The sequence below is a fragment of the Nicotiana tabacum genome, chromosome 1 (assembly GCF_000715075.1).
Source record: "Nicotiana tabacum cultivar K326 chromosome 1, ASM71507v2, whole genome shotgun sequence".
Classification (NCBI taxonomy): Eukaryota; Viridiplantae; Streptophyta; class Magnoliopsida; order Solanales; family Solanaceae; genus Nicotiana; species Nicotiana tabacum.
This window is the reverse complement of record NC_134080.1, coordinates 82,011,417-82,023,913: the sequence shown is the minus strand read 5'-3', so window position 1 is coordinate 82,023,913 and position 12,497 is coordinate 82,011,417.

Below are 12,497 nucleotides of genomic sequence, written 5' to 3'. Positions count from 1 at the left end.
GGCACTGTTTCTGAAAAGGTTTGAATCTTTCAAGAACAGTCATGGCTGTTGGAACAGGTGAGAACATCACATTTGAAATATTTGGGGAAAAAGGATTTAAAATAATCCAGAAAAGAAAACGGACTGGATCGCGTCGCGTGTCCTGGCTTATTCAACGTTAAATTTTCGTTAATTAATTAAATAATTAAAAAAAATTGTCCTAAAAGATTGATCAAGTTGAGTCGAGCAACGACGACGCGAGGCTTACTTTCTTTCCGACTCATTTAACACCAAGAGAAGTGTTTTTTCAATATAAGCACATTCACTTTTCTTTCCACCATCAATGAGGGACACTTGCTCCCTCCAAAGCAAAAGAGAGCTCACTTTTTCTCCACTTTCTTTCCTCCATTTCCCATTCAGCAATCTTTAATCCCAACAGTAACATATTGACATAAGAGGTTAGGTATCTAAGTATCTCATCTAGATGACCATATATTTAAAAGATTTAGTTACATAGCGACATACAAAGCATTACTAAGAGAATGTAGGAACTAATGTCAAGCAACATCATGGGAAGAATAATCAAACATTCCATTAATTCCTCCAGGACATAATTTGGGCAGAAGAACAATCAAACATTCCATTAATTCCTCTTAGACATAACTTGGGCATGCCGTGACATTGTTCTTCTCTTTGTTACTTGTTTTATTTCCTTGGATTTCCATTGCCTCTACTATTATCGTGCGATCTAATTAAGGACTGCACTAACTTAAGCATCGGCGCATGCTCCGACAAGCATATGTGCCCAATCTAACATATCTAATCTTTGGCGACTGTAAGATAGGGATCATTTTAGACTTGCAGCATGTTTGGTTAAGCTTATGGGAAGTTAAAAATACTAATTTTTTTAACCAAAAGAAGTGCTTATTTTGGAGAATTAAGTTTTTTGGCCAAGTTTTTAAGACAAAAATAAGTACTTTTGAGTAGCAGTACACATTTTTCAAAAGTAAAAAAATAGTTTTTTCCTAAAAACACTTTTGGAACCTTGGCCAAGCACAAATTGCGACTTCAATATTGGAAAAAGTGTTTTCAAATACAAATATAATAATTTTTCTCCAAAAGTACTTTTTTGGAAAATTGTTCTGACAAAAAAAAATACTTTTTAAAATAAACAGATTTTAAAAGCTTAACCAAACAAGCTTAATAGAGAATGATTGAGTTTCAGAGTAACGTTTACTAAATTCAAGCGAAGTTATGTGTGAAAGACAATGAAACAGGTGATTGTTCGACCAAAAAGTATAAAACCCTTTTATCGAACTAATTATTAGAAGTATAGAAGATAAATTTTAGCCAAACATAATTAATCCTAGATCCAAATGTACAGAGTACGAAAATCAAAAAAGAACAAAAATGTGTAATGTTTCTTAATGTAAGAATCATACATCAAAACATGAATGATAAGCTTACATCTAAGACAGGTTTGCGTCATAATCGTGGAAGCTAGGAAGGGGAAAAGAGGGAACTGTTGATGACGAAGAAATTCCTCTTGTTGGCTCTGTAGTGGAAGCTCTCAAAAAACAATCCTATTTCTCTAGGTTCAGCTCCCCCTATATATATTAACAATCTTCCCTTTTTATCTAATGGTCTTTGACCAGTGTACTTTCTTACGATTGTATCTTTTGTCGTTTGCTCGAACATTACGTTTGTTCAGTGATGTGAGCTTTCTGATGATTTGACCCCGGCGATGGCTGAGGTGCTCTTTGCTATCTCGCCCCGTGGGCATGATTAGGGCTTGGTCGACCCCTTATCGTTCCTCTTTAGGACAACTATCCTAGTCAGATTTTGACCCATACAGTTAGTGCCTCCGTCCGTCGGGGTTGCCTCTTGGCGGGCTCAACGGATGGACTTTGTTGATTCAAAAGTTAGGATAAATCTGATCGTTATGCGTTGAACGAGATCCCTAGGTCGAGGTGGCGACATGACGCTTCAATGGTACCATCGGACCGTTATATCAGTTCGGAGCTGAATCGTTGCATTGCTTCGAGACATCATGAATACCCATTATGCATCATTATGGCGCACATTTCCCAGGCACCGTATTGTTTCCGCGCCCTTTCAGTTTTTTGATTGGTGGCTCTTGGGTTTCCCGCTCAGGACATTTGTGTTCCTATTAATAGGGGAATCCCCCATTCGATTGTTATGCTTTTCGATTCATCTGAGGAATTTTTCAAACCTCCGCCTTCTTCAGTATTTCATACTTCTGATTTCATATTTCTGCTCTTGTCAAAGTTTGACGCTACTATCCTCTCTTTTCCTTCAGCATACCTGTTTATTCCAATCAATTCAGACAAATGGCTGGTACTTCTTCCTAGACTGATAGGTTTGTCGAAGCTCCGGTGCCAGAAAATGATACACCTCCTCTCGGAGAGGGGGTGGAGGCGACGGAAGATGAGGGAGTTCCAACAGTGGCTGAGATACTGCCCCGTCCGGGGAAATTATGGACTGACTTCAACAGCCTTGCCGGAGAAGAACTGAAACCTGTACTCTCTATTATGGATGAAATGGCGATAGTGGCGCTCAAGACCAAGTGGGGAATTCCAAACCATATTGAAATGGTGCTGGCAACGGGAATGGACATTATACATTTGCACCGCCCAGGGTACTGCGCATTTTCGCGTATCCTTTTGTTGTCAGGTATACGCTTCCTCTCCCCTCTTTGGTAATAGACTTCTGCTGCTTCTACGAAGTGTGCCCGGCTCAGCTTTTCACCATACGTGTATAAGCTCTTCCTCATGCTTCTCAAGTACATGGAGCTTGTCGGTCTAGGGATCACTTTGGGGCACATGCTTAATATTTTTTCCCCTCAATTTATTCGAGGCATGATGATCCATATGCGCCATCGAGGAACAAAGAGTTTGGTGGTGAAGATGGACGATAAGGCTAATCGCCACTTTTGGGAAAGCTATTTTTACGTGCGGATGGCACACCTTGTGGTGGACTCGGCAGGGTTCCCTGAGATGTGGAACTTCGCATGTAAGTTTTCCTTTGTTTATTTCGTGATTCCTCTTGAGGCGGTGGCCAATCATTCTTCTTTAGGTGGCATTGATAATTTTTGTTCACTTTCGTAGCTGAGAGACTACCTCCGCTTCCAGTCGACGACATCCGTGAGTGGGTAAACGCCATTCTTCCCTGTATAGTGAGGGTTCGCGAGTGGGCGTCCTTCTACGAGAGATATGGGCATAAGCCTCTTACTAGTGAGTCTGCCCACTACAGTTCTTTTTTCTTTGCCTTATTGTTCGATCTCGTCGTTGTATGAATCTCTTTCTTTACTAACAGGGAGGGTGCGAAGGGCGAGGGCTCCTCCACTTGCGTTCTGTCAATCGGCGCCTCCTACTCGTCCTGCACTGAGGGCTGCCATCCGTCCTACATCGAGATCTACTATCCAATCTGCTCTTGTGGCTGGGGCCGTGAGCACAGAGGCAACTCCTCAACTTGAGACCCCGGCTCCTACCATCTGTTCAACGGGCAAATCTTCCGGTGATAATAGTGGAAAGGGCCCTTCGAAGAGATGGAGAGTGGTGTTAGAAGTGGCTCTTCCAGTCGAAGCATCTTTGGGGGGCGACCCTCCTTTGGCGGTGTCCGACATTGACAGCGGCGCTAACCCGGGAGCAGAGGCTACGCCCATTGTGAGTGGTCAACAGACTATTGTGGCAGAAGGACGGAGTCCCAAGGTTGTCGTTGCCATCTTGGGTGGCCTTTCGTCATCCGGACTGAATTGTGCCTCTTCTTTGTCCACAGAGAGGGGAAAAGGTGTCGTGGTTGATGATTATGAGTCTGACTCTGATCTTGATCCTGATGATGTTAGGATGTTCGAGGAAGGCTTTACTCGGACTGTGGTTAAGAGCGGAAGGTCCTTCCTGAATAATTGAGATTCCATCGGACCTCAATCTTCTGCGAGACACAGTGGATCTAGTGCCGCAGTTCGATCTTCCATGCTCTGCCGCAGAGTGTGAGGCTCTTCAGGACGTCAGTGAAATCGAATTATCGCAGGAGGTGGCCACGATGGGCCTGAGGGTTTCTTCTCTTTGCTTTTTCTCCCCCCTTTTTGCGGCCTTGGCCTTCACTAACTTTTTTCTTTATTTTAAGTCTTACATGCGGGAGATCGAGAGTGCGCGCAGGGCCGAGACTCGGTCCAAGATTTTTCTGATGATGCTTGAAAAGTATCGGCGCTATCGCAACAAATGCCGTGAGATGCATGAGTGGCTCAGAGCAAGCACTGGCAATCAATCTCTTGGGGAGGAGCTAGAGAAAAGGGATCAGGAACTGATGCAGTCCATCCGCAGGTGCAGTGAGCTCGAGGAGCTACTTCATGCTAAGGATGAGGAACTTGAGTTGGGAAAGGGGATCGCTGTAGAGTGCGAGCATACAGGCGAAGGTGTTGTTGTTGCAATCTGAACCCGATCAGAAAGATGCCAAAGTTGAAGCTTTGAGTGCAGAATGTATGGGGAAGTTAGCCGAGCTGGAGAGAAAAGTGACTGAGCTGGAGAATGCCAAGAATGCTCGAGCGTCAGGTTTAGCAAGAGCAGCGGCGTTGGAGGACACTATCCGTGTCCTTCAATCTGAGCAGGAGTTTGAGAGGGCAACGACCGTACTGAGGGAAGCGAGGCTCGAAGAGCGCATTGGTAAAATTGACCGGGAAGCTCCGAACTTGGGTAATTGGTTCGCAATCCTCGAGGCTGAAAAGGCGCAATTGTTGGCCCAAGTTGAATCCGCCTTTATCGCTATTCCTCGCCACTTGCATGAGCTTTGGGTTCATGCCAAGGCCCAACAAGATATATACTAGGGTTTGTGGGAGGTGGGCAATGTTTCTGAGGCTGCTTATGAAGGAGCCCGGGTGAATACACGAGAGGCTCGTGTCAACTGCGGCTACGACCCTACGACACCGGAGGCCGGCGAGGATGCTGATGTTGAGGAGGAGTTTCTTGACGACAACGGCGGGGAGAATGTTGGTGATGGCGCCGAGTGAAAATTTGTTGCTTTAGTATTTTTTTGTTCATTTTCATCTTTTTTTTATTGTGCCCGTTTTGGCCTTATGTAAGGTGCGGCTGTTGTGGACGTATATATAAATAAAAAAGTTATTTTGCCTTTGTACGTCCTTTGATTTTCTTTCCCTTCCTCTTGCTTGTTACATCTTTTTGTTTTGGCGTAGACCTTCGAATTTTTGTGTGGTGAGTCCCTAATTTTTTTTATTTGGGAATCCGACCTTGATCGGATCGAGTAGGGTCTCGTCGTGTGTGTCCGAATAGAGTCGCTTTGGACTTGCATATTCAGGCGAGATTGACTTCTGATTTGTCGCTTTAGGCGAAATCATCCTTGGTTTAAACGAGGTTGAATTCAGATTCTCCATTTTGAACGAAGTCAGTTTCGACTTGGCCATTCGAGTGGGATTGAGTTCAGACTTGCCAATTTAGGCGAAGTCAACTTTTTCATATGTATTCGAGCAGGGTCGAACTTGGATTTACAGTTTGTAGGGAAGTCAATTTCTAACTTTTATTTGAATGCGTTCGAACTTTTCTTTTATTTTGACGATGACTGGTGGTCGTAAGGGTGTTATTTCGTACTAAGGTCAAAATGTTAACCCATTGTAATTCGAGCGAGGTCGAATTCTTCTTTTAGCGATGGTTGTTGGCCGTAGGGGTGTCATTTCGCACTTAGGTCGAAATTTTAACCCGTTGTAATTCGAGCGAGGTCGAATCTTCTTTATGCGATGGTCGTTGGCCGTAGGGGTGTCATTTAACACTTAGGTTGAAATGTTAACCCGTTTTAATTCAAGCAAGGTTGAATTCTTCGTTTGGCGATGGCCATTGACCGTAGGGGTGTCATTTCACACTTAGGTCAAAATGTTAACCCGTTGTTATTCGAGCGAGGTCTAATTCTTTGTTTTGTGATGGCTGTTGGCCGTAAAGATGTCATTTCACACTTAGGTCAAAATGTTAACCCATTGTAATTCGAGCGACGTCGAATTCTTCATTTGGCGATGGCCGTTGGCCGTAGGGGTGTCATTTCGCACTTAGGTCAAAATGTTAACCCGTTATCTCGGTCTTCTTTTTACTGGAGAATATCGGGTGTTCCCTAGGTGAGTCCTAATTTTTCTTAGCTTCTACGTTTTTTGAGTGAATCCCAGTTTGCTTATGTCACGACCAAAAATCCACCAGTCGTGATGGCACCTAACCCAACCCGCTAGGTATGCCAATTAATAATTATCCAATTCTACTTAACTTAATAAAACATTTAAACAATAGAATTATCTAAATCTTCTACATTTCCCAAGGATTGGTAGTACAAATCACGAGCTTCTAAGAATAGAGTTTACAAAGCTGTTATGAAGAAAATACATCTTCTGTTTGAAAAGTACATAAACAGAATTTTTGTATCTAAGGCTACCGTGAACAAAAGGCAGTCGCAGCAGGAACACAAGTACGCCTTCAAATCCATCAACCAATGATTGTAGCAGCATCAACATCTAGGATCTGCACGCAATGTGCAGGAAGTGCAGTATAAGTACAACCGACCCCATGTACTCAAAAAGTAACAAACCTAATCTTAGGTTGAAAGTAGTGACGAGCTGGAATATAGGTCGGGTCCAACACACATAACCAATAGTAGTTCATACAGTGTACTGCCAATAAATAAAGAAATAGATTAGAAATAAAGTGCTTAGCCTTTTTCATAGTTTTCCAAAAACAATTCCACTTTTCAAGTATATCAATGAAAGCCCAAATCCTCTACCGAAATCGTTAAAAATATGAGTAAGTTTTAAAAACTGTAACTTATCCTAAAATTCCTTTCCATAATAGGTAAACATGTTTCATTTCCTTTTTTAAATAACGAATGTGAAATACCTCTTTATAACCACATATCACTGTATGTAAAAAGTCATGAATGACGTGATACCGTACACCATGAGGAAAATATATTTCTATGCATGTATCCATATATGCATGTCAATGTCATGTATCTCATAGATGAATCATGTATGCACACTCTCAGAGTACTCAACCTCACTGTATCACACCTTCCACTTATCATAATCGGCCACTCGATACTGTATATGGCCCATACAGCCCAGGAAAGATCCATCTCGGAATATATATATCACTGACTATAAGTCACCCAGTACCGAGGAAACAGGCCAATCCAGCTTCATGGAGAAGATCCATCTTCATACCAAGGGAATATCCATCCCTGAATGTAATTAAGTACTTCAGACAAATCCATGTCCAGGGAAATCCATCTCTCAATAATATCATCTGCGCTCACTGGGGGTGTGTAGACTCCGGAGGGGCTCCTTCAGCCCAAGCGCTATAACAAGCCAACAAATGCATAATTAATAATCTGTTATGGCGTGCAGCTCGATCCCATAACTGTCACTCATAATTAGGCTCTCGGCCTCACTCAGTCATCAATCTCTCCAGTCTCACCCACGAGCTCACAATGTCATGAAAACTTACCCGGAACAATGATATGATGTATCAATAAGTAACAACTGATACTGAGATATGATATGAATGCATGAATGTGACTGAGTACGAAATATGAATGAATTCAATGAGATGATAGAAAGAAACGACCACTATGGGTCCCAACATTATCAACATAAAGCCTAAACATGATATCTAGCATGATGTACAGCCCATTTATCTTATCACATGGTAAAAACACATATATCAATGAAATAGGTCCACTATTCAGTTCCCTAAAAACAACAGAGTCACAACTCACAGGGTGCACGTCCGTCACCTAGCATGTGCGTCACCTCAACACCAATCACATAGCACATAATTCGGGGTTTTATACCCTCAGCACTAAGTTTAGAAGAGTTATCTTAAACAAGCCAATTCTGACACTGAGTAAGCGAAGTGATGCTCCAAGAATCCCATCACGCGCGTTCTAACCTCCGAATGGATCGAAACTAATCAAAAACAACTCATATACATCAAACAATTCTAAAGGAACCAATCCCAATCGAAAAAGGTCGAATCTTTAATCAAAAGCCCAAAATCGACCAAAATGCCCAACCCGGGCCCGCAATTCGGAACCTGATAAAACTTACAAAATCCATCAACCCATTCAATTACGAGTTCTACCATACTAGTTTCACTCAAATCCGACTCCAAATCGGTGTTCAAAACTCAAAAATTCATATTATGAAACTTTAGGCCAAAACCCTCAATTTCTTCTTTAAAATTCATAAACCAAAAGTTAAATCGAAGATAGATTCATGAAATATAACTAAAAATGAGTAGAGAACACTTACCCCAATTCATATGCTAAAAAGAGCCTCGAAAAATTGCCCAATTCCGATCTCCCCAACTCAAAATATGTTAAATGCACCAAACCCTCGTTTTAACATTATCCTGCCTCGTTTCTTGAGCCAAAATATCTTGAAATTGTAAAATTCTAGTCAAGTTAGGCTCTTGAATCACTCCATTTGACCTTATATTGAAGGAGATATGTTGGTTTCAATATTTGAAAATAGTGCAGATTTTTAAATACGCAGCATGTCAATTTCGTAATTAATCTGAAAAATCTGGCAACCCAATTCTTAGTAAAATGACCATAACATCCTCATACGATGTCTAAATTTGATGATTCTTTTTGCTATGACTCCGTAATTACGATACAGATCTAATGCTTCAATAAAAATAGAAATCGGAGCTCATTTGTTCAATGTGGTACCATTTATGCTTTAAGAAACGACATCGAATCATAAGAAAAACGAGCGCAACACAACCCAAACCTATCTGAAACTCACCCGAGCCCCTCGGGACTGCATTGAAATATACCAACAAGTTCCATATCATAATGCAACGAGGCCTCAAAACACACATAATAATGTTGAAATGACGAAACGCGCCTCAAATCAAACTTAATGAACTTTCGAACTTTCAACTTCCAAAAACTCACGCCGAAACATATCAAATCAACTCATAATGAACCCAAATTTTTGCACACAAGTCCTAATAAATCATAAGGAGCAACTCCTGCCCCCAAACTAACGAGCGAAGTGTAAATACTCAAAACGACCGGTCGGATCATTACATTCCCCCCTACTTAAACATACGTTTGTCCTCGAACGTGCCTAGAGTTGTTTCAAAAGCCATCAAATCCCCGTGTAACCTCACAATACACATACCCGGAGGTGATCCCACGTCATCCTATCCCATATAGATCTGATAACACAACATGACTGAAATTTCTTAATCCAACCTAGCCCATAAGCCTTCGAATCCAATTTCCACATCCAAAATTTTCTATAAGATCAGAATCTCACATCTACACACTGTATAAGTCTGAACAAGCTGTATCAAGCCATAGCCATGACTCAAGATGAAATCACATTATATACCATATAACTCAAAAATACTCATAGCGATAACTTCTAATCATAGTAACTGCTCAAAACAACCCAATACCGGTAATAAACCTCTTATCAAATAGAGCCTCATTCTAACACCTTCATATACTGCCAACGATGAAAGAAACATGCATAATCTCATAACCATTCGTCAGACCAACAAGTTGTGGAACTCCCTCTCCTTTGATAGGAACTATAGTAAATTTGTAAGCCAATCAGCATCAATATCCTTCCAAATATACTACAATCTGATCCGAAAGCACCCATTCTAGGTACAATGACCTCATCCCATCTAACATAATCACTCTAGTGACATGACACATTAATACAGTCTAAAGCCGCAACTCGTGCACCAATAAGCAACATTCAAAATTTACTCAATAGTGGAAAATGACTCAGACGAAAGAAGTATCTCACAAGCTCAACAGGTACCGCCACAAAGCAATGCTAAGAACCTATCACACACCGTATAACCAAAACACATGAATCTAACGCAAAGGATCATGTCTCAACATAACTCCGCTACAATGCATGACCCATCCAAACACTGGTCCATATTATGTACCTCGAGCCACCTTGCTCAAATTCAATAACCACGCAAAATTCGACATCAAGCACCCAAGGTGCATTACCATAACCACGAAGAGCAAATAACATAATACCACAATCAGGAAAGAACATAGCCAATGTGCAATCAATCATGCAATACCCAAATACTCATCTCGCTCAAATTCCGCGATAAAGCTCAAATAGAACCGCACCATATATGCATATAACCAACGAATCACAACTCCTCATGGCATAGAAAAGTAACTCATAGATCATTTCAGAATACGAATAAGCTCAACAATAACGAAATTGCACATACCTCAGCAATAGCAGTATGGAGCCAACCAATCCAACTCGATGTAGAATACACTTCTTAATTGGGCCTACCAATGGACCCCCAAATCAACTCTAGTCACCCACAAATAGATAAATAATCCTTCGAAAGTCCACAATGACTGAATCATAACACATACTATCACCTGGGTAGTTTCGCCCACACTTTACAGTCCACAACCATGCAACAATCTACTCCTGAGAGCTCCTAGTCTCCAAATTCATAGAACTCATGAATCATCATATCTCATCCCAACTCCATTGCCTGAATGTCTAACACATCTCTCATACACAATCATCCCGCGAGGAATACTTCTATAATTCTTCTGTGTCATAAAGCAAAATTTGAACACCAGTAGTCGATCAACTAGGGGAATGTCGCAACACCAATGAAGTATCCATAAATGAAAACACATCCCCTCTTCTGAAATGTATAATCTCATCAAGCCATACTAAATAGTAATGTTATTTACCTAGTCATCTGAAACTGTCCATGTTGCCTATGGACTCATGACCTCCCCTTCAAAACTGAACCGTGATCTTACACATGCAAATCTCAATCCTACACAACACACCGCATATACTATGCCATCATACAAAAAATACGAAAACTTCGTAATCCACTCCGAGTCACAAGAAACTACTCACTCAATTAGCCAAGAACTTTCCATTTGATTTCATCCGGAGAAAATCACTATATATCACATGCTCCTCACGCTAGTAGAAAATATACATCTCAAACCGTGGTAGAAACTATTGAGAACTCTCCGAAACCCATTTGCACATAACCAAACAATCAGAACTGAATCTCTCTAACTCAACCAAGCCACGCATGCCACCAAAACCCAAGAGTACCACCACAAAACACCTGTAGAAACTCACTACCTCATGAGGACCAAAAGAGCCAATCACATCCATTACCATGCTGATCCAACCTACTACCAAACTGTCCTATTTATCCTAGTTCCTTCTGAATTACCTTCAAATTGATACTTCTCCTTGCCATAATACCACAATCCTTAACCAAGACTCACCACACGAGACCCTAGCATAAACCACACTGCCCTAAGGCTCATAAGCCGCTGAATGCTCTCTTAATCACCCCAAAAGTACCACAACAGAGATACCCACTCTGAAGAGACCTTCTGCAAATATAAAGCCATTACTTTCGCCTTCCTAATACTGATATGTAGAATCTATAACGACATAGAAATGCCACAAGTCCTGACATCCTCCAATATAAATCTCAGTTTCTAACCAAATACACATCCTGAAGATTCCCAATTGCCACGCTCAAATCTTAAATTCATTTGAACCATTCTCGAGAGCCTTCGACTCTACTCAAATATCAATTAGACTAACCAAATGGACCAAATGACCGGTGACCCATTAGCACTCCAACACCCAAGAAAGTAACTCCACCTTAATGCAACCAAATAAATTCCTACTCCACACACATTACATCCTTCACCAATAACAACTCAAATCATTCCGTGATTCTCATATACTCTTAAAGTTTACCCAAAATTTCCTTTACTCAAGTCATCCTCGATCACAACCTCTATAAGCCATAACTGATTTACCAGCATACCTCAAACTGAAACCAATACAACACATAACAATGCAATCAATCCGTCGATAACAGACTCCCCCACTTGGCTCAAAGCTAAAGAATAAAGAATCTGATAACTTAAAATAACCACCCCATACTAGCATAACATCGCAATAGGATTCAACTAAATCCTTCTTAAGCTCATGTAACACAAACCATATAATAACTCAAATCATTTGCAAATCTCGTATTCATCCTCGTAATAGTCAAGCCAACTCTCATAAGCATACAAAATCAAATTACAACACATATTTTACTAGTAAAAGAGAACTCCCAACAAGCAATCATAGGGATCACACAAACCTTAGGATACCCCGTAGGAGATAGCCAACCTACTTTGTTGTAACGACCCGGCCGGTCATTTTAAGAATTACCGCACCGATCCCTTATTAACTGCTTTTCTCGTGTTTATTTCTGCTATTTTGATTTGCCGGGATGTTCGGTTTTAAGTTTCGGAGAGTTTTGGGACACTTAGTCCCTAAATGAGAGCTTAAGTTTTGAAAATTTAACCATAGTAGGAACAGTATGAAGACGACCTCGAAATAGAATTCCGATGGTTCCATTAGCTCCGTTGGATTTCGGGCTTAGGGGCGTGTTCGTATTGTG